This window comes from Durio zibethinus, chromosome 3 (genome assembly GCF_047325235.1).
Source record: "Durio zibethinus cultivar Kanyao isolate XHJ-2024 chromosome 3, ASM4732523v1, whole genome shotgun sequence".
Taxonomy (NCBI): Eukaryota; Viridiplantae; Streptophyta; class Magnoliopsida; order Malvales; family Malvaceae; genus Durio; species Durio zibethinus.
The window spans coordinates 7,593,232-7,618,350 of NC_143164.1; the positions used below are offsets into that span (position 1 = coordinate 7,593,232).

General features: G+C 28.4%; 1 pseudogene; it reads right to left on the reverse strand.

Annotated features, from left to right (window-relative positions):
- Positions 1-575: 575 nt before the first annotated feature.
- LOC111301754 (metal transporter Nramp7.2-like) lies at positions 576-6,245 on the reverse strand (annotated as a pseudogene).
- Positions 6,246-25,119: the final 18,874 nt, after the last annotated feature.

Sequence of the window (25,119 nt, forward strand, 5' to 3'; positions counted from 1 at the left end):
TTGATTGAAATTAATTTGATAATTGATCGATTAATTGAATTGATTTAATTGAATTAAATCAGAAATTAATTCAATTTTTTTGCAATGTGAACAGTCTATCCTATACATTTCCTCTATGTTATGTTTTATTTTATTTTTGGTTTTTTGGTGCATAAACTGAACAAGTACAAATAATCAAATAGGGCTCGTGAGGCGAGAAGAGTGTCACGGATAATGAATCATAGATTTAAGTATTTTATCTTTTATTTTATAATTGAGTAATCGAGTCTGGTTTCTACCAATTCAGCTGACTCTTAATATTTAATAGTTGCTGGTAAAGAAATAGCAGCATATATCTGAGAAGAAATAAGGTAAAATATTGGAAGGAAAAAAATGTGGAAGAATAGTGGAACTACGGCTTGAAAGACTTTTAAGCGAGAGATCATCTTTATTCATTACATTACTAAACTATATACAAGAAGAAAAAGAGAAAAAAAAGTCAAAATTAAACTTCCAAACGTGCTTCTAAACATTTTCATCATACGACTCCCCAAGTAGACAAGCTCCTCTATCAGACCTTAACAAATTAGTTGGTCGTCAAACTTGTTTTGAGAGATCAGAAACTACCTACTCTGATAGTGCGATGTCAGCTAAATCCTGCCTGTAAGGAACATTGTCAGCCTCGAAGGACTTGTCAGTGTTGCCTAGCCCACTTTCCAACCGAGCTTGGATAGCTGGGTCATTATTTTCGGGCTCGATATATATTACAACAGTGTCTTTTCGGAAGGTTAGATAGATGATTGCCAGGATGTATATTGCCATGAGAGGAAATACAATGATTCCTATGCATACATTCCCAACTTTTGGTAAATTATTATGAATCAACCAACCTATAAAGGCTGTGGTTAGGTAATAGATGTTGACGCCGATGATTCCAAGGCCTAAAATCCATGAAATCACAGTGATCTGCAAAGCAAAGATATGATTAGCTAAAATATAAATAAGAACAGAACAGACCAGAAAAAGGAAATTAAAGAAGACATAAACGGTCCTGCTGATCTACTACTCACATATATGGAATTCTTGTATGGTCCCGTCTTGGCTGAGCTGCTACTGAATTTAAGAAGTGGGATCAGAGAAAATGGTAGCTCAAATGAAAGAATCATCTGCAAAATCCATATAAAAAGTACAATTAGTGTAGCTTAAAACATGGATTATTGCATGAATATATATACTGATAAATCAATTTTAGTCATTTTCTGACCGATGCAATGAGGATTAGTCTTCCGGCCCCATGAGATCCACTAATGATGGACACTATAAGACTAGGTGTAAGAGCGATACACCTAGTCATCAAATTCCTCATCCATTTCTTTATTTTAAGATTCAAGAAACCCTGAAAGAATCATCAATAATAAAGATTAAGTGTCATTAAATTAGTAACATAAAATTTAAGAAGGTTTAATCTGTAAGACCTGCATGATAAATTGTCCTGCATAAGTGCCTGTAATGGTAGAGCTTTGCCCCGAGGCAAGAAGTGCAATGGCATAAAGGGTTGAGCTAGACTTTCCCAACACATTCTGCAATAGCAAAAATCATAGAATTTTGTTTTTGTTAATTAGGAATATTAGCCTAGCTCCTAATTGTACCTTTTTTCTTAATAAATATTACTGTGCTAGTAATTTAAGACCTGGAGCAGAAAGGAAGCAGAGTCGAGGTTAACATTGTTGCATCGATCTTGGTTATCACTCGAAAGATTATCGGCTGCGCAGACGGTGCCCGACACTGAAACAACCGATAGGTTGATCAAAAACGCCACAAACAACGCAACGCCCGTCTCTATCAGGTAAAATCTACGGGCAGCCTGATCAAATTAAAGACAATAACAAAGAAAAAATAGCACATGATCAAACCAGAACTAGCGCATTATTACAACATCATAATGATTTTTTTTTTCCAAATTATAAATGAGACCATTTTTGCTTAAATTTTTAATTGCTAACCAAATTTTAAAAATTCAATTTTACTTTTCTAATCAAAGTGTACTACGTTTGTATGATAATGACGAGATGATTTATAGTAACCCATCATTAGCTTTGTTGAAAAACATAAAATATTCATTATTTCTATTTAAATAATTTTCTATGTCAATAAATAATTTGTGTAAGTTGGAAAGTGATGTCTCGACTTGAAATTTTGTTTAATCATAAATTAAAATCTCAAATCACTATAAATATATATATTTTGGAATTAAAGAAAATTACAATGATTATTATATATTGATATTTAAATCTTAAATTTATTTGATAATAATAAAATATTTGCATAAATCAACTTAATTAAAATGTAAATATTAGATAATATTAATTTTACATGTCTCAAAGAATTTGTTTATTTTGACTTACATTGATGCCTCGAACAGTCTTAGATACTTTTCTAGAGAGCACGAGAGCAGAGTGAAGAAAGAGATTGTGCCTTTTGAGAAGTACTATAATAAAGTTATTACTGCAAAAGAATTATTAGATTTAATTGAATTTTTTAATGCTTCGACTTTTAATGTCCGAAAGAAATTATTAAGAGAATGACAGCTTGTCAGATTCTCCTGTTCCAGCCTTTATACTTGAAAAAGTTTCCCTGAATTCATTCCAGCTGGAATTGGAAATCTGGTTTTCCATCGAATTAGAAAAAATTTCCTTGAATTCATTGCTATTAGAACGAAAAATCGAGTTTTCCACTCGAAATTGATGTAACTATAAAGCATTTGTTTTTCTTTTGAAATCAGATTATGTTCGGACAAAAAAAGTCGCTACATTTAGCATTTTCCATTGTTCCTTGTTATATATAGAATAGAAGAAAGTTACTGATCTTACGGTGTAACAATGGCGCCCAAGAGGGCAACGGTGTCCGGAATGGCTCCTTGGCCTGCAAGATTAGGCACAAACATGCCCTTAATCACGCCAGATGCTGGAGGTTTTACTAACTCATTTCCCCGAAGAAACATCCGGCCATTACAAATACCATCATTGCTATTAACGTTTCCAGCTTCCTTATCTGATACAAAAAATCAAGAAAAACAAAGTTAGAGATGCTTGATAATCAAAATTTTAAGACAAAACCCTTTTAGTTATTTATTTTGTCAATTTTATATGTTAAATATACAACTTAAAATTGATTGATTGTACGTGGAGAGACTCAATTTAAATATAAAATTATAAAAAATTAAAATTTTATTATTTTAATATGCCTCTATCAAATATAAATAGAGATAAAAAAATTTATCATATGATATATTTAGAAATGATAATAGCAAAAAATCTTGATTATGATAGTATATTAAGTATGTAACTTAAAATCAATTGATTATAAGTGAAGGGGTCTAATTTGAAATAAAACTACAAAAATTTAATATTTATTACTTTAACATTATAATCAAAGTAAATTATATATTAATTTTCTTTCATTAAAACTTCTTAGATTTTTTGCTACTTCACTCATTGAATAAAAAAAATTAAAAAATAAAAAGTCTTTAAATTATAATTTAATAATCATTTAAGTCTTTAATATTTTATTATGTAATCAATCAAAGTTTTAATCTTCATTTTGATTTAATTGAACATTTGATTAGACGAAATTTAATTCCGTGATAAAATTGAATTAATTAATTTTTTAATTATAATCAATTGAGTTTTTAAAGTGATCTTAGAGAGAGGAAGAGAGAAAATAGAGAAGAAAAAAATTATATTTAATTTTCAGGTACATTAATTGCACAATATGATAAACTTTTAGTTATTTTATTGATATCATATAAAATTTTATCTTAATTAACAAAAAATTAATGGTATTAATTTTTTTATCCAAATAAAAAGGTTTGATTGGATGCAATTAAATATTAAAAATTTAATTGATTAAAATAAAAAAATTTGAATTAATTTTTTAATTATAAGTAAGAGATTTTTAATACCATTAGCCAAAAGAAAAACATAAGCCACTAATACTTATAAATATATCTATTATAATTAATCATGACAACATTTTCATTAAAAAAAATGACAACATATCAGCAAAGTTAAGTTGTGGTTGAAAGGGTAAAAATTAATAAGTTTTTTTAATAAAAAACTCAAAATTGAAAAAAAAAAACTTGTGCTTCTTTTGTATAATTTTATGTTAGACCTAGGAATGAAAACACACAAAAGTTTTCGTAAATAATCTTAGTTAGAAGTGTGATATAACAGTCGATCCGACATGGGACAAGGATGTGCGGTCATAATCGTAAAATAAAAGCACTTGTCAAGAATCAAGATACGTTAAATTAAGGTTAAAATAACAAAAAAAAGCCCATAAAATTTTACTATTTTATTTAAAATTACATTAAAATATAATTTTAACATTTAATTTATACCCAAAAAAATTTTTAATATTTAATTTGTACTTAAATAAAATTTTAATATAAATTAATATTTCATTTGAAATAAAATTTTAATTGGATACAAATAAAAAAATAACAATTTATTTAGATATAATAAAAATATAAAAATTTATTTAAAAATAAAATAGTTCAAAATTTTTTTTTTTTGTATTTTAACCATAAATTAAATATATTCTAGTCCATATTAATCTACAATTAATTCTGTCTTCCTTCAAATTGAAATTAAAGTAATAAACAAGTTCTTATCAATAAGTTGAAATCAATATATATATATATATATACAATAATTTAATTACTAAAATTTATTTATATTTTTGTGCCTAATTTAACTCACGTTCTGAAAAGTAGAATAATCAACCGTGTAGGCTACAAGAAAAGTACTTAATTATATAGTATATGTTTACCCTTACTTCATAAGAAAAAACCGTAATTTGGGTTTTAACTACATTATAATTTGAGTTTGTTTTTATATAATTCCAGTGAAAGTTTTTTACTCTATAAGTACAATTAAAAAATCAGTATGTCTCACTTTTTAATTAATTTTTTTAATTATATTATATAGTTAGAAGAAAACAATTAATTTTGCCCTTGAAACGACATTTTTATACTTTCCTATTCCAAATTAAATGTTCATACAAGGATATTACCCCAAATCTTTGCAGGCCAAGGAGGAGGAGGGTGCTTAAACCAGTGCAGAGAACTCCAATCCACACAGGGATGTGAAACAGTATATTTAGTGCAAAGGCTGTCCCAATAACTGCCACAAATAAATGCATCAAAACATGTAGAGCATATACAAAATATATATACACATACTATAAAATTATATGTTTCTTCATTCCTTGTTTTGACTTGGGATTTTCAACTAAATTCATCTAATTTTAATGAATAAAATAATTCTGTTTGATTATTTGCCTTGAACCTCTTATATAACACATGCAAACTTATTCTGTATGTTGCAGAAGTTAAATTAGTGAACAATTTGGTAACTGAAACAATAAGAAACCTTCAGGTATATCAGCAGCTATGACAGCAATTTCTGCAAATAACCATAGGCAATACTTCACCAATTTTGGGTACTCAGCCCTGCACACTTCTGATAGGTGCTTGCCTGAAAGAAAGAAGTAACTCAGAATTGATTATATCAGAAACGAAGTTGATTAATTATTAGTATGAGATACTTAATTACCGGTGCTGACTCCAAGATTTGCTGCAAGAGACTGGATTATGAGAACGAAGACCATTCCAATGAAAAGCACCCACAGTAGCTGAAAATTGCAACATATATGACAGCCAAATTAGCATAATATTCTTGCATTCAATTAAAGACTTTCTAATGTTTTTGTTCTCTTGAATTTACCTCATATTTATGGTTGGCTCCTGCTTGCAAATCAGTTTCCACTGTGACACGACGCCAATCAGATGATGATCATAAGTTGCAAACATAGAAAATGATTGATGGAGGGAGGGAGCCGAGAGGTGACTTACGGTTGCCAGGATCAAGATAAGCAATTGAGACAAGGAAACCAGGGCCTACAAATGACAAAAACTTTCTCCATCCAGGTTTCTAAACAACAAAAAAGACCAATCACAAACCAAAATACATAAGCTATATATGAATCAATGAAGTTAAGAAACTAGTGTATCAAATTCTAAAAAGAAACCAGACCTGATCATGTTTTGGGTCATCATGATCAAAACGTTTGCTGTTGCTACCACAGAAGGATTGTGGGGTTGTTTCCTCCACATCGATAGCAGCTATGCGGTTGCTTCCACTACCCGATGATTGAGGAAGTGAAATATCACTCCCTTGCTGTTGCTGCTGCTGCAAACTTCCCATCTCTCTCACTTTAAATCTTTAACTTACTATATCTCAATGTCTGTAATATCTTAAGGAAACTTCTAAGAACTACAGTGACACAAAGTAGAAACTGGAACTGTATTTATATATAGTGCAACATGTAGAATGCGTACATCGAACATTTGGCTTAAAAAGGACAGCGTAGCAATCCATATTCCGTTTATATTTTTCAATTCCTTTATTCTCTCCCAAACGGTAATGAGACATTACCGCATGCCTGACAAGTCACTGTCATTCCCTTTGTAAAGAATAACTTGCGCCTTGGTAAAGAATGATTTCTCTCTATAATAGTAGTATTAAAATGTTCAATTTTTCACATACTAGCTATAAATTTTATAATATGATGCTTGTATTCTTATGAGGTCAATTAAAAATTTTTTTTTACCAAATATCAATAACGTAAAAATTATAGTTATAATCACGAATTGCATTTCATATAAAAAATCAATAAAATAAATTAAACATGCATTGATCAACCAAACCAGTGTAATTAAGGTTTTTTTTTTTTTTTTGATAGTTAAGGAATCAGAATTTATTAATGATTAAAGAGAGCCCACAGAATGACAAAGCCCTTGAAACTAGATAAAACCAGGGAATTGTCTCAACACCTGAAACTAGCAAAAACAACATTAAGAACTGAATAACAAGCTAAAACTAAGACATTTATCAGAATCACCACCATGCGTCAAATGGCTTCGTTCTATTTGCTTCTGCTTTCGCTAGATGATCTGCCATGCTGTTCTTTTTCAAAAGACACCTCTCCAATTACTTGCAGTAAGTAGATTATTTCATTAAAAGTTTTCCACAGTCTTCATGGACTATCCAACACTTTATTGACCCATCTGACTGCCATAGATGAATCAGATTCCACAATTAGCCGCCTTTTACCAAACCGTTTAGTTTTGATGGATACCTTTAACTCCAATTTGATACCCAATAGCTCAGCAACATCCTAACTAATGTTAAGATTATTATTATTATTTAAATAAGGTTAAGTCATGTTTTACAACATGATGTCAACAATAAAATGAAAAAACCTAATCCTCTCATACGTAGTTATAAACATATAATAATTAATCATGATAACATTTTCATTTAAAAAAAATGACAACATATCAACAAAGTTGACTTGTGAATGAAAGGATTAAAATTAATAGTTTTTTAATAAAAAATCCAGAGTTGAAAAAAAAACTAGTATTTTTTTATTAATTAGGATAAAACCTAGGAATGAAAACAGACTAAAGTCTTCTTAAATAATCTTAGTTCGAAGTTAGATATAACAAAGTCGTCGGACTCGCGACAACGATGTGCTGTCATAATCATAAAGTACATGTAGTGGTGCTTGTCAGGACAAGTTAACTTTAAAAAACGAGAAAAAACTTTTATGAATTTTATCATTTTATTTAGATAAATATTTTATAATTTTATTAGATTTAAATAAATTTATAATGATAAATTTACACTTAAATAAAATTTTAATTTATACATAAATAAGTTCTAAATTGTATTAATTAATCTTTTATTTAAAATAAAATTTTATTTATATACAAATAAAAATGAATTTATTTGAGTGTAATAAAAATATAAAAAATTTATTTTAAAAAATAAAATAAGTCAGAGGTTTTTTTTTTTTTTTTTTTTTAATTTTTTAACCTGAAACTAGATATATGTAATCTGTATTAGTTCATAGTTAGTTCTGTCCTTTTTCAAATTTCAAAATTTAAAAATTTGATGAAATTAAAGAAATAAACAAATTCATATCAACAAGTTGAAATTAATATATACAATAATTTCGTTACTTAAATATATTTATTTATTTGTACTTAATCCAACCTACGTTTTGAAAAGTAGAATAATCAACAGTGGACTATTAGAAAAGTACTTCATTATACGTACAAGAATAAAAAACTTTTAAACTAAAATTAAATAATTATTTAAATTCATATTTTTTATTGTAATTAATTGAGTTTTTAAGCATTTATTTCATCCAATTGAGTCTTTATGAGATAAAAATTAATTAACTGTCAACACATATTTTCATTTAGTAGAGAATTTAATTGAGTGAATATAGATGTTTCAGAACTCAATTAGATAAAAAAAAAATGATTTAGAATTCAATTAATTGCAATAAAAAAAACTTGAATTATTATTTAATTTTTATTTAAGATATATAATATACGCTTACCTTATCTTCATAAGCAAAAAAAGTAAAATGGGTTTTAACTATATTATATTATAAATTCATTTTTGATATATTATTAGCGAAGTTTTTCAATTTTATATTTAAAGTTAAGAGATTGATATATATCTCACTTCTTTTTTAATTAATTTTTTTATTTTTTCTTATTATATTATATAGTTGGAAACAAATAATTAATTTTGTCCTTGAAATAACAATTTTATAGTTTCCTATTCCTAATTGAATGTTCATACAAAGAAATTACCCCATATCCTTCGCCGGCGAAGGAGGAGGCAAGGGCGGACGGTGATAAGAGCTTGATGGGGCCTTGCCCTCTCCAAAACTTTTAAATCCCCTTTAGTATATATAATATATTAAATAAAATTAAATGGTCCTCTTAAATTAAAATTATGAATTTTATTTTTTATTTTTACTTGATCTCAAAATTTAATTTTATTCATTACTATATAAAATATATTAAAATCACATTATTATTTATCTATTATTATATAATCAATTATTATTTACAAATTCTTAAAAAAATAAAAATTATCCCAAGTATCGAATCAATGTAAATTTAACTCAAATCAAATTGTCTTTCTAATTTTTTAAGGTCAAATTATGTAAACAATCTTTGTATTTTATCGAAATTTATAATTGTTTTTAAAATATAATTCATTTCATAAAAACCACATGTCTGCTTGGAAGCTTGGCACTAGGTAGGTCTCTCATTCCCTGAAGCAAACCAACCTTTCGAAAGAGTGTTTTTTCATAAACCTAAAATATTCCAATTTGCAAATATTTTATTGTAATAGATGACGTGGCAACAGAAACTATATTCCATTGGGGCATAGTAGGACAGGTGCTTCAGGGCGGACGCCATAGGATAACAAAACTATGCGTTGACGCCTTAGGACAAAGTTTCGTTTCATAAAATGGAGGTCAAATGGCGCTTCTGTAAATCATGACAATGATAAGGTTTCACGGAGGTCAAATGGCACTTGCGTAGTCATGACAATGATGAGGGCTCTCCGTAGAAACCACGTCTGCTTGGAGGCTTGGAACTTGGCAGGTATCTCATTCCCTGAAGCAACCCAACCTTTCGAAAGTGTGTTTTCTTAAAAACGTCAAAATTCCTATTTTATTGTAATAGCTGACGTGGCAACGGAAAATCTATTTTATTGGGCCATAGTAGGACAGGTACGTCAGAGCGGATGCCTTAAGATAACAAAACTATAGGCGGACGCCTTGGGACAAGGTTTCGTTTCATAAAATGAAGGTCAGATGGCTATTGCGTGGATCATGACAACGATAAGGGCCTTTCCATAGAAAAGAAAGGCAGGCATTTCTTTCTAAATACTTGGATTGCGCTTGGTATTGCGGAAGTTGTCAAATTCAATTGAGTGCAAATACATTAGGAAGAGACTGCAATGTGAGATTACTGTTGCAATGAGATTGCTGTTTAAACCTGCTACAAAATAACTTTTCTGGTGGAAAGTTTTACTCGACAACTTTGCCCTCTCCCTTTCCTCTCCATTTATTAAATCTCAGTCTCCTCATTTTCATCCTCTGCTCTCTCTCTTTGTGCCGCCTCCATCTTCTTTTCCATATTTACATCTGCAATTAACTGAGGTTCTTATTTGTTAGTTTCCTCCCTTCGTAAGAAGCCGTTACCATTGGAGCTGGATATTATTATTTTCCAGATGATTTTCTTTGGCTCTCAAATAACTGTAAAGGAAGAAGTGAAAAGTGCCCTTTAACATTTTGAAGAAATCTGCATTTAGCCCGTAGCAGGCAAAATTTTGAATACAACTCGTGCTCCCTTCAATAGTACGGGGAAAAAAACCTCATCCAATAAAAAAGAGAAAAAGAAAATTGATATTTGTTGCTTGAGAACAGACTGATGGTTCTGCTTGATATACAAAATCCAACTTGATTTCAACTTGCAGTTGCTAAGAGGGAAGAGTACCAGCAGGTGATAAGCCAGGATTTTAATTTGTAAGTCTTACGTTATGTCTTGTGTGTTTCCACATTTTTTACGACTTTGGAACCTTTCAACTTCGAGATGAGTGAATAATAATATCTATTGTTTTGCCATATTGTAATTTTATATCTATTGTTTTGCCATGTTGTAATTTTAAGATGAGTGAATAATTAAATTTAATATTGATTCCTAATAAACTAAAATTATTATTAATATTATGAAATTATCAGTTAATTATAAATATTATAATATAATTGTTAATGTAGATAAATAATTTGTTTTGAATATATAAAGGTAATTTAGAAAATTTAGACTACATTCCCAATAAAATACAAGTTTACCAAATATTTTAATGTTACATTTCCTATATTTTAATCAATACCTTGTCATATATATTAAATGCTTCAATGTTATATTCCTAGCCTTTTAATTTCTTTACAATTTAACTGATGATAAAATACCATACGCATTTTCAGGGTTGCACAACTTGGAATAAATATTCAACTTTAAAGGCAGATATTACTGATCAATAAATAAAATGAATTTATATTTAATATATTATCAGTGAATATATTCTATATACTATTAATTAATTAAATGATTCATTTTATTAATAGGTAAATTCTATTCTTTAAAATTTATATATAAAAAAATGAATATTTTTAAATAATTTATTTATTAATAAGATAATATCATCTTGTTCATCACATTAATAAAATATCATAATTTGATTCATTGATCATATATAAAATTTATATACTACAATATATCAAATATAAACCCATAAAAGATTAATTAATTCAAATTAGGTAAGGAAATCGTAATAATAATTTTAGCATCTGCAGATGGTGCCATATTTGAGTTATTGAATCTTGAGCATTTTTTTTTCCTTTTTTGCCCCCTTGTAAATGAAGTAGTAAAGTATTTCTCAACATGTTATTGCCTTATTGGATGCCAAAATCAAATTAAAGAAATTCTACATGGATTATACTTTACTATTTGGAGTGAAAGTCCTATCAAAACAAGTTTCAGACCTATAGTTAATCTTTATAATTAAATGTTAATTCATAAAATAATTATTATAATATTTAATTTGTATAATTAAAAGCAAATTAATCAAACAATTACATTATAACATTTATTTTTATAATTAATTGCTAATTTATAAAAACAATTATATTATAATATTTAATTTGTATGATTAAATGCTAATTAATAAAACAATTATATTGTAACATTTAATCTTTATAATTAAATGCTAGTTTAAAAATATATTATAATATTTAATCTTTATAATTAAATGCTAATCTAAAAATACAATTATATTAATTTTTATTTCATTCATAAAAATGCGAATTATATAATCCCATTTTGAGGAGTAAATCTATGCAAACTATATACGTTGTTTATGCTAGTTAAATAAAGAGAACGTAAGAGTTTGTTTGTGCTAGTTATTTTATTAGGATTGTGCAGCAGAGTGATTGCTCACTATGCAAGTCTTTTATTCTTAATATAATAATTGTTTAATTCTCAATAATTATTTTAGGAATTAGCAGTACACTTTTCCTTTGTTTTCCATTCCGCCGTTTCGTCAGTATTCATTTCTTCTCTTTCTTCCCCTGCTTAAGGGTAATCTATTAGTCGGTTTGATTTGAAAAAAATCAATAATCAAATTAATTAATTTTCATTTTATAAGTAATTGAACTGAACAATAAAATTTTAAATAATTGGCCTAACCGAATTTGCTAAATCAAAATCGATTCAGTTTAGTTAGTTTGATTAAATAACTGAATTTTTCATCATTTTTTTTCTATTTTGAACAATTATTTAGCAACGAATTCAATATAATAAAACTCAAACTCAATTATCATTCAAATTAAATTACTAAAGAGTCTAATAATTTTAATTACATTTTACAAGAAAAAAGACAAATAAAAACTTATGTCAACTTGTTTAATCAAAATAAATTAAACAATAAGTTCTAAAAAGTATTACTTTAATATATATCAAATAACAAATAAAGCCAACAATACATAATTGTCATTTCAACACATAAATAAGTTTTCAAGTGTCAACAGTCACAGATTAACTTAAAAAAAGTAAACTAAACAAATACAGCTCTCATAACTTTGGTGTAGAACATAAAAGATATTTCAAGTTAGCAAATTGAGCTAACAGCTCATACAAAACATAAACAAGCTAAAGACACTCCATATTGGCAAATGGATATAAAAGTTCATGAAAAACATAGAACAAGCTAACTAAAGGACATTCCGAGTTCCAACAGCATTCTTCATACATGGACTCCATAGTTTTGGCACATTCTTAATTGTTTCCTAAGATGTTAAAAAGATTAAAACCTTAATTAGTTGTCAAATAATAAAATAAATATTTTCTAAATGCAAATATTCATGAAAATTAACAATGAAATTACCTCAAAAGGTCCATGCACATTTTTCTTAATCAATTACCATATCTAAGGCAATCTTTGACAAATCTAAAGATATATAAACAAAAATTAACAAAAGTAAGCTTTAAACAATTAAAAAAATAAAAAATAATAATACTTAAAAAATAAATGATAGTATAAATAAAATGATACCCAAATACATTTTGTCAAGCTCTACCAAATTATATTTAGGTTGAAATGAATCAAGATTAGAAGATTTGCGTAGCCAATCTTAAGCACAAATAAGGGCTTACACAATCTTAGGAGTTAAAGAACTGTTATATGCACAAGTTATACGACTGCTAGTGCTAAAGGAAAATTCAGAAGCAATTATGGATATGGGAATCATAAATACATCACAAGCTAAATATGAAAGGATAGGAAACTTATGACTATTAAGTTTCCACCAAGTTAAAACATCAAAATCATCACTATCATCATTATAGATATCCATCTGTTTCTGGGGCCAATAAGATCGATTTTATTAGTGCTATATTACTATAGTATATTATCTTGTATTATTATAGTATAGTACATTGTAGTATAGTACATTATATCGCATATATTATAGTTTGTATGTTGTTGTTGTTATTGTTATTATTATTATTATTATTATATTATAGTATTACTATATTACTGTATTATGTTATTATTATTATTATTATTATTATTATTATTATTATTATTATTACTATTATTATTTATTTTTATTTTCTTTCCTTTTCTCTCTTATTTGCGATGGAATGGAGAAATTAGAATCTGTAATCAGCCAAATTGGTTTTAATGTAGAATCAAATTATAGGATTCTCAATTCGATCTAGAAAAATCAGCAAAGAACCTAAACCTAAATTGAGGTTCGGGCAAAATTCAATCCCAAGATTCAAGCCTAGGTTGGTTTTGTCTGTTTCTTAAAAACTCTCCTAAGGATGCCTATAAATTGAACTAAAATTCTAGAGAACAGCACACGGTTGATGTTTGGAAAGAGGGTGAACTTGGTGTTCTGAAAAATTTTATGGGTAGTGGGAAATTTTTAAAATTTTGATTTTTGGGAATTCTGGGTTTAATTTGAAGTTTCTGGGTTTAGATTTGGGTTTTTGGGATTAAGTTTACGTTTTTGGAGGGTTTTTGAAGTAATCTAAAAAAAATTTGAAAATTTTTGAGATTTTTCTGGAAAACTGGATTTTTGGTATGAATATTTAAATTTTTTGATTAAATTTTCCTACGAAGTTTAGGTTTTTCGATCAAATTTTGGCCACTTTTCCAGAAACCAGTAGGTTTTCTCAATTTTTGGTTAAAGTTCCTAGCTTTTCTAGATAGAGGTTAGAGCATTTTTGGGCTTAAAAAGAGAGAGAAAGAGCAGTGGGCTTCTGAGGGGAAAACACATACTTAACTTTTATAAGGCTCTAAAACAACACTGTTTTACCAAGCACATAACCCAACTGGGATCTACACACCACCCGTGGTCTGACCTGACCCAATCACAGGTTTTGCTTATTTTATTTTATTTTTATTTTTTTTATATTTTGAATTTTTTTAAATTTTTATTTATTTTACCGACTTTTATTATTTATTTATTTTTACTGAGCAATTTATTATTTGTTAAATATTTTATAAAATTATATTTTTATTAAAAAAACAAAACAAAAAAATAAAATAAAAGAAATAAAAAAATCTTTTTAAAATAAATTTATGAATTTCACTAAATTATTGGGAGATTTTCATAGATTTAAATTTTATGAAATCCACCAAACTATTAAAAAATTCTATAAATGAATTTCAAAAAGATAAAAAAAATTTTATCCTCCAAACTATTGGAGAATTACTTCATCAATTAAGTTTTACCAAACTATTAAGAGATTTAATGAATTTTCTCACAAAAATAAAATTTTATAAATATCTTTCAAAAAAAATCTCACCAAACTATTGGGAGATCTGCCTCAAGGTAAATCCTACCAAACTATTGAAGGATTTTACTAATTTTTTTGAATAAAATATATTAATAAATTCGATGATGGGGCCTCTTTGGAGTGAGATATCGGTTTCAATGAATACTCTTAAGGTGGGATAATGATCTTAAACTATTACCAAACTATTGAGATAATTTTAAGGTTAATTCTCAATATTAAATATTTTGGTAGAAACATAAATAATTTTAAGACATAGATAATTTGAAATCAAACTGGTACCATATTTTGATTGGTGTTGTGAGGGTGCTATAACCTTCCTAATGTGTAACTACACTCCCGAACCTAAAATCTAGTTTCGTAAATTAAAATATATTATTTAAAGATACCTAAGTCAATCTTGAAACTCCTCTTTAAATAGGACAGATTCGATCAGGTGGCTAATCACACCTAAATAAAAAAGATTGATGGTGACTCCTAAAAATCATATCTAGCAGTAGGTCCATGGATCTATATGTTATGACAGTTTGGTGACTAAGTTGGGCACATCAAAAGTCAGGCCAATAAATGATTTTTTATTATCCAAGCCTTGCTTAATAAATTTGAGATTATTTTTTTCTTTCCTATTTCTTCTTTTTCATTTCTTATATTTTGTTTAGTTATTTATTTATATATATTTTTCATTCATTTGCATGTGCATAATATAAAGCTTTCCACTTGAGCTTTACCCTTAGGAGGGAGTGAAATACCTATGCCTTTATAAGATTTCATGTTTCTGTATGGGCTTATAAAACATTCTCACTCAAATTGAACAATTTTTGCTTGTAACCTATGATAGGCAAGGATTATGGTATCCTACTAGTTTGTGATGGATAATGATATAAGAAACAATTTGAAAACCTTTTAAAAGTAATCCAAGCCACATATAGTTAACCCTAAGGGTCCAAACCTAGGTAGAGGCATGTTTTCCCCTGTGTTAGAAAGTCTTAAATAGGATACATGATTGGATGTTTATTTTACTTATAAGATTATGTATTGTCTTTTTTGTATATTAACCATGTATGTTGGTCTTTATAGATTATTTTTTTTACTTACCCTTTTATTTTATCACGCATTCACATTATTAAGGAATATTTGCAACGAAATAATTTTTAATAAGAAAAATCTCAGTTACATCCATGAAAAGCCTAGCAAAGTCCTCTACTGGCATAAAAAAGGAGCTGAAAAATTTTAAGCTTGCAAATAAAAAGCTAAAAAAAGAAGTCCAAACATTGGAACAAGAAAAGGATGGATAGAGGAGTTTGTGCATTGACCTTAATACAACATGGTCATCCATTAACCAAGAAATGGCCCAATTTTTGTAAGAAAATAAACAGTTATAAGTAAAACTACAAAAAAGAGATGCAATGCTCCTTAAAACGTAAATGTACATCAAGATACTAAATGAAGTAGCGGTAGGAATCAGAGCACAAATGAGGGTTATGACTGAAGAATATAAACAAATGAAAAACGCATATATGAAAAAGCATAACCAATTGAAATCTTCGCTTGATCGAATTATTATGGCTATTTACAAAGCTAAAAACATGGTAGAAATGATTGAAAAATGAAAGGCAAGGGTGCCACCAATGGGAGCACACGATAAAAAATTGATAGATTTTCTTAATGAAGCGCAAAGCCAGTATTGACAAGTTATGGATTTCTTTTCTCAGTAGTTTTAGACTTTTCACGATTGTAATATTGGATTTAGTTAAAAATGACTTTTAATTCAATAAAAGTTTTATTTGATAACAATTGTTATGTGGTAAATTTTCATTATTGCACTCATGCCTTTTATTTTTGCATTCATTCTCATGCATAATTTGAGAGTTCCATAAACATCATTTTAAATTTGCACAATTATAGAAATCAAGGTTCGAGGATAGCTCAACACCAGTATTATACCCAAGCTAGAGCCAAGAAGATGGATTAGGATAATGCAAACTATTTTGAAAGGTTGAAAAGGCTCAAGAGATAATTGAGGGAAAACTAAGCAAGATCTTCAAAGCTCTAAAAAAGATAAACAAAGGAAAAAAGTGGAAGAAAATACCTTACATGAAGATACTGAGTTATTGTATCCTTTAGGTTTTGGTTTGCATCTGACTTAGATCACTCCAAATTTTTAGCACAACAAACCATATTTCTAAATTACAGTTAAGAAAGTGTTCAGAATTATATTAATCCTGTCTTTATTGAAAACGTAGCTGACCCACTCAAATCCCTAATGTAGATGAGATAAAAAAGAAAGTGAAGTTGAAAACTACTATACCCTCAAAAAACTTTAAGACTGATTAAACCATAAGCAGGATTGAAGAAAAATTATGACCTTTAAAAGAAATAAATTTTTATGGTTCCATGGATGCTGCCATCCTTTGTTTGGTCCCAGATGTTATGATTTTTTCAAAATTCAAAGTGTCAAAATTTGAGAAGTACGACAGCACTAAGTGTCTTATTACATACGTCACAATATATTATCGTAAGATGGTGGCACATGTCAGCAACGAAAAATTGCTCATGCATGTTTTTTAGAATAGCTTAATCGGGTCCACTGCAAGGTGGTCTGTTTAGTTGGATAAGACTCATATAAGATCGTGGAAGGATTTGACTCAATCTTTCATTAACCAATATTGCTACATCATAGATATGGCTCATAATAATCTTTTAACCAATATTGCTACGTCACAATATATTATCGTAAGATGGTGGCACATGTCAGCAACGAAAAACTGCTTATGCATGTTTTTTAGAATAGCTAAATCGGGTCCACTGCAAGGTGGTCTGTTTAGTTAGATAGGACTCATATAAGATCGTGAAAGGATTTAACTCAATCTTTCATTAACCAATATTGCTACATCATATATATGGCTCATAATCATCTTTTGTTATAAGGTATGAAGAAAAAAATATCTGAGTCTTTCAAGGAGTATTCCCAATGATGGTGGAATATCACTGTTTAAGTACAACCACCACTAACAGATAAAGAAACAATGGTGCTATTTATAAATACTTTAAAGTTGCCATATTATGAGAAGATGATAGGGAATGCGACTAAAAAATTTACTGACATAGTGATTTTAGGTAAAATCATTGAAAATGCAATAAAAAATACTAAACTGAAAGAGAGAGAATCTTCTGTTGCTAAGAACATGCCCAAGAAAAAAGAAAGTGAGACTCAAATTATGAGTTTCAACAGGTAGCAATTCAAAAACTACCTTCAGTCAATCTATCCCACATATCTTCTCACTGTAAATCATGTTTTTGCTACACGACCTTTCTATTCATCTACAACTAGGCTCTCGTTCGTCTGACTACCCCAATAAGTGGTGTGTGAGAATCCTGAAACCAAAAAAAGTCTACATTTGATCCTATTCCCATGAGCTACATAAAACTGTACTAAGAGCTTTACAAAAATCACTTGATTGCTCATATTTTTGTAAAATAACTTGAACCTTTCTATTCTAAATGGTATGATTCCACTGTTTACTATGGCTATCATTATGGAACGGTTGGCCACTCTACCAAAAATTATATCCCATTGAAACATAGGGTGCAAAATTTGATTAAAGAAGGGTTGATAAGTTTTGACACCGATGGAAACATGACATCTAATGTTAATGGTAGCCCATTACCTAATCATCCAAAGCGATGATTTTAAAGAGGCTAATTGGAGCTAACTATCATTTTAAGACTTCTTGAGAATATAGATCTTTTTTATGTGCATGGATTTTATCTTATTTTTCATCATTTTAATAAAAGTGATAGATTTGATGCATTTTCATGACTTTTCTCTTTTGTGTGAATCACCATTATTTATTTTTACTTTCTCCTATCTTTTTCCATAACTTTTATTTAATTTTAAATAATGAATGTTCAGACAAGCATGACAATAATTCAGGATTCGATTTTGAAAACATCATTCATGATGATCTAATTGATAGATAGAGATTATTAATTCATTTGGACTACTGAATAAAAAGATAAATATGGTGAAAAATCTTAAAAAGGATGTAATACATGATCTTTAAGATTATTCATTCATAAGTCTACTTTTGATCAATAAATATTCTTCATTAAGAGTATTTATGTTTGAGATGAGAAATAGTCATCTTTCTTTTATCTTTGAAAAAAAAAGTAAAATTATCCTTTGCTACCCTATTTGAGCTTGTTGAATTGTTTTTTTTGAAAAATCCTAACCAAGGATCGCTCCTACACTAAGGGGTAAATTTGGGAAGTTTGTTTACCCTTAGTAATTTCAGGGGTAAAGCCCTTTTGTGCTCAAGTTTTTCCTAAAAAAATGATGAAAAAAAGAAAAAAAAATGAAAGAGAAATTGATGAGGCAAAATGCCAATGTGCTCCAAATAGAAAAAATGGTCATTGGTTTGATAACCATTCAAGTACAATTTGGATTTATTTTATCAATTTCTTTCATAACCATTGACCATAGTCTACATTGCATCCCTTGAAAGTCAATTTGATCAAATATGAATATTCGAATTAGAGAATCATGAATTGAATAAAGATAAATTTATCATTGGATTGTTTGAAACTTTGATAAAAGTGTCACTGATGGATCAAAGGAGAAAGAAATGAAAAGCAAAGATGACAAAAATGTGTGCCAAAAAAATAATTAAAAAAGTAAAAATAAAAAAGAAAAATTAAAAAGCAAGAAAAAAGCATAAAAAAAAGAGAAAAAAGGAAGACTTAGACGGAAAACTCGAAAGAACAGTTTAAGTAAAGATGAAAACTAAAAAAAAAAAAAAACTTCATATGAAGAATCCAGTAATGAGGGTGATGATTAGTTCGAAGACCTAGGATATTGATGAAATGTGTTTTTGAAAGAAGATTTTGAGTTGGAGCTTAGAATGATCTGAACAGTCATTATTTTAGGATGCTAATATTCCTTTTGAATAGTGAAAATATTTTGCTTTTGTTCATCTTTGATTTGTTATTGACCATTTTTCTTTTCGATAATAAAAACCATTTTTTATTCTTTACCAAATGTACATCCTTTAAATGAATAAAAGAAATGTATCATGTCTGTCACTAATTTGAATGATGGCAAATAAATGAATGAAAATGTTCATAAAAGAGTTTTTCACTTTTTTGAAAAAAATCTAAGATGATATAAATGAAAAAAGCTTAAGAAAATGATTGAAAAGGGGGTGAACAAGGTAACCCAATGATAAATTCAGTGATAGATTGGTTGACATGACTTGTGAGTTATGATCAGATGAGAATAATGATATGGATCGGTTAACAAAATTTGTTTTGAGATGTTGAAAAGCTAAAAAGAAAGATTTAGTAATATCTGTATTACATACATTGTGTTCACATTTGCATCCTAGATAGGACATGTATTAGCATCATTGCATCATCATTTATCACTCATTTTCAATTTCGGCTCAGTCCAAATCATTTTTCAAACTTGTGGTTCCATCTCGATCATCTAATTTTGGCTCAGTCCAGATAATTTTCCTAACCTATGGCTTAGTCTTGGTTATCCGATCTTGCTCAGTCTAGATCATTTTCTTAACTTATGGCTCAATTTTGGTCATTTGATCTTAGTTCAGTCCAGATTATTTTCTTGACTTGTGATTTTGTCCTGGTCATCTAATCTTGACTCAGTCTAAATCATTTTTTTAACTTGTGGCTCAATCTCGATCATCCGATCTTGGCTCAGTCTAGATCATTTTCCTAACTTATGGCTCAATCTTGGTCATTTGATCTTTGCTCAGTCTAAATAATTTTCTTGACTTGTGGTTCCGTCTCAGTCATCCGATCTTAACTCAGTCTAGATTATTTTTTTGACTTATGGCTCAGTCACGATCATCTGATCTTGGCTCAGTCTAGATCATGTTCTAGACTTGAGGTTCCATCTCGGTCATTCAATCTTGCCTTAGTCTAGATCATTTTCTAGACTTGTGGTTCAATCCTAGTCGCTTGATCTTGGCTTAATCCAGATTATTTTCTTGACTTACAGTTTAGTTTCAGTCATTTTTTTTTATCTTGACTTAGTCAAATTATTTTATTTTATTTTTGATTTGCAGTTCAATGTTGATCATCTATTTGATCTCGGCTTGGTCCAGATCATTTTTTTGACTTATGGCTTAGTCTCGGTCATTTCTACTTATTGAGTTGGCTTTTGTTTTTTGACTAGAGCAGAGTGGATGTCTAGGTTTTGGCATCATCCCTGTCTAATAGGGATTTGCAAAAAATAGCAACTGTAGACATCCATCTGTGTTGAGGCCAATAAGACTGATTTTATTAGTGTTATATTACTATAGTATATTATCTTGTATTATTATAGTATAGTACATTATATCGTATATATTATAGTTTATATGTTATTGTATTATTATTATTATTATTATTATACCATTATTATTATTATTTATTATTATTTTCTTTCATTTTCTCCTTGGTTTGCGATTGAATAGAGAAATTAGAATCTGTAATAAGCTAAATCAATGAAATTCAATGGTTAATGGTTTTAATGTAGAACCAAATCACATGATTCTCAATTTGATCTAGAAAAATCAACAAAGAACCTAGACCTAAACTGAGGTTTGGGCAAAATCCAATCTCAGGATGCAAGCATGGATTAATTCTGTCCATTTTCTAAAAACTCTCTTAAGGATGCTTATAAATTGAAGTAAAATTCTAGAGAACAACATACAGTTGATGTTTGGAGAGGGGGAGAACTTGGTGTTTTGAAAAATTTTTTGGGCATTAAAAATTTTTGGGATTTTGAATTTTGGGAATTCTGGGTTTTATTTGAAGTTTCTGAATTTAGATTTGGGTTTTTGGGATTAGGTTTACGTTTCTGGAGGGTTTCTAAAGTAATCTAAAAAAATTTAGAAATTGTTGGGATTTTTCTAAAAAACTGGGTTTTTGGTATGAATATTTGAATTTTTTGATTAAATTTTTTGGTGAAGTTTGGTTTTTTGGCCAGATTCTGGCCATTTTTTTTTTTCAAAAATCGATGAGTTTTTCCAATTTTTAGTTAAAGTTCCTCGTTTTCTTAGAGAGAGGTCAAAGCATTTTCGGGGTTAGAGAGAAAATAGTGGGATTCTGAGAGAAAACGCAGAACTTGACTTTTATAGGGCTCCAAAATGATGTTGTTTTACTAAGCCCAGATCCATGCGTAACCTGACTAAGATTTACGCACCAACTGTGGTCTGACCCAACCCGATCATAGGTTTTCTTTTCTTTATTTTCATTTTCATTTTATTTTTATTTATTTTATATTTTAAAATTTTTTTTAGTTTTTTTATTTATTTTACTAACTTTTATTATTTATTTATTTTTACTAAGAAATTTATTATTTGTTAAATATTTTATAAAATTCTATTTTTATTAAAAAAATTAAAAAAATGAAACAAAAAAATAAAAAAAATAAAAGAATTTTTTCAAATAAATTCATGAATCTCATTAAATTATTGGGGGATTTTCATGGATTTAAATTTTATGAAATCCACCAAACTATTAGAAAATTTCATAAATAAATTTCAAAAAGATAAAAAATAATTTTTATCCTCCAAACTATTAGAGGATTACTTTTTAAATTAAATTCTATTAAACTATTAGGAGATTTAATAAATTTTCTCACAAAAATAAAATTTTACAAATATCTTTCAAATAAAATCTCACTAAATTAATGGGAGATCTGCCTCAAGGTAAACCTTACCAAACTATTAGAGAGCTTTACTAATTTTTTTGAATAAAATATATTACTAAATCTGATGATGGAGCCTCTTTAGAATGTAACACTAGTCTCCATGAATACTTATGAGGTGAGAGAATAATCTTAAACTGTTACCAAACTATTGGGATAATTTTAATGTTAATTCTTAATATTAAATATGTTGGTAAAACCATAAAAAATTTTAAAGCTTAGATAATTTAAAATCAAACTGGTACCATCTTTTAATGGGCGTTGTGAGGGTGTTATAACATTTCTCATACTTAACTGCACTTCAAATCTAAAATCTGGTTTCATAAATCAGAATTTATTATTTAAAGATACCTGAGTTAATCTTGGGACTCCTTTTTAAATATGACAGATTTGATTAGGTGACCAATTATACCTAAACAAAAAAGATTAGAGGTGACTCTTAAAAGCTATATCTAGCAGTAAGTTCACGGATCTATACATTATGACAATCATCATTAGGCTTTTCATTCAAATATTTAACCAATTCTGATTTATGTTCATCTTGGCCATGTTTAATCCAATGCCTCTTGTACTTGGACTTAAAGCTTTGCTTTTTTTTTTTTTTTTTATCTTTCCATTTTCATTTTCATCATCGGTGGGTTGTGACATTTAGCACACTTGACTACTTTCATAAACTTGTCAGATTGAGGTTTTAACATTCTTTTGTATTCATTGAACAAGTCATCTATTACTTATTATACTTTTTCAATCATCAATAATGCTTCATCAGAAGAATACATTTTCATAAAGCAATATTCCACAAAAGGAAGCTTTTTTTAAGGATCAAGAAGAGAAGCAATATAAACCAACATATTCATCTTTTCTATATTTCCCCAATACTTATCATATTTATCCTTTATTCTCTTTGCCATTGCATTCAACTCATTGTTAGGATTTAATTGCCATTTTGGAAAAATGGAATAAACATCACATATATCACCAAGAAAAGAGTTAGATGTGACATAAGAAGTACTTGAAACTTTCATTGTGAGATCATAAAATTATTGCAAGAAAAGACAAAACTTCCTAACAGTTGCCCAATCATTTTGATTAGGCTCCCCATCTCCCATCAAAAGCTCACCTCTATAATAAGGATCAAGATTATCAAATGCCTTTTCAAACTTTTGAGCTGCATCCAACATCAAGTAAGTAGAATTCCATTTAATGCTAACATCCAAACATAATAAACTCTTACTCTGAATATGTTCATTCACAGCACACTTTTTAAACTTGGCTAACCTAGAAGGCAATTATCTCATATATCTTATTGCCCCTCTAGCATGAGCAATTGATTCATTCATTTCCTTCAATCCATCACAAGCAATAAGATTAACAATAAGTGCAATGCATATCAAATGAAGATATTTGCTTCCCAAAATACTAGTTCCAGCATGGTTAAATTTCTTCCTTAAATATGCACTTGCAACATCATTAGAACTAGCATTATCATTTGCAATAGTAAAAATCTTATCAATCCCCCAATCATGCAAACATTTCTCAACCACCTTACCAATGGCTTCACCTTTGTGACTAGAAAATAGGATAAAAATGTAATATCTTTTTGTTTAGTTTTCAATATTTGTCTATAAAATGAATTGTAAGACACGTATAATTGACCTTTTGTAATGACGTCCATATGCCAATGCTAAAAGATAGTAGATGATTTCATGAATTGCCTCAAATGATTCTTTTCATCAATATAAAGTTGATAGCAATCCTTGGCAACTATCCATCATGATGGTATACAAAATTTAGGACTTGCAACTGATATGCAATACCTAAATCCTTCTCCCTCCAGAAATCTAAAGGACAACTCATCTAAAATGATCATTTTAGCTATATCTTTCCTAACAATATCTTGATTAAATTGTCATGTGCCTAAAGATTCCATTCCTCTTTATGGCAACACTAATTCTCTTTGAGTACCAACATCCCCACTAGCACGAGTAGGCTTTTTACAATAAGTCATGTGATTCTTTGATGCAGTGGTTTTGTTCTTTTTAGGATCAACAAAAAATTTTCTATCATAATAATTACCCCTAGCTTTATGATTACTTTCATCATTGACAAATTTGTGAAGTGGTCCCATACCTCTAACCATGGCTTAGATGGTTGTCTAGTCACTTTAGAATTTGCAATTTCTTTACTTGTTACTTCATCGTGTGTAGGAAGTTGAGGGGTTTATTTTGTTTGGTTAGGTGTAGAATCCAAAGTCATATCATCCACTTCATTTGACATCTTAAAAAAAAAAAGAAACAATCAAATTATATCCAAATAATAAAAAAATAATTAAATTATATTCAAATAATGAATATAAGTAAAATTATATAAAAAAGTACAAGCATTATTATCAATTGAAAGTGGGCTGTTTAAAGATGAATTGCATTTAAAGCATTATTTACAATTATATGAGGGTAAAATTAAAGAAAGAAAATATACTAAAGTGTGATATAATTTTGATGGTACTCATATCAATTGAATGCTCAGTTTGCCTTCAATTATTTCCATGTTTGACAATTACATTTAGGATGTACAACATAGTTTACAATTTAGACATATATAATTCTTGGAATATTGTACGTTG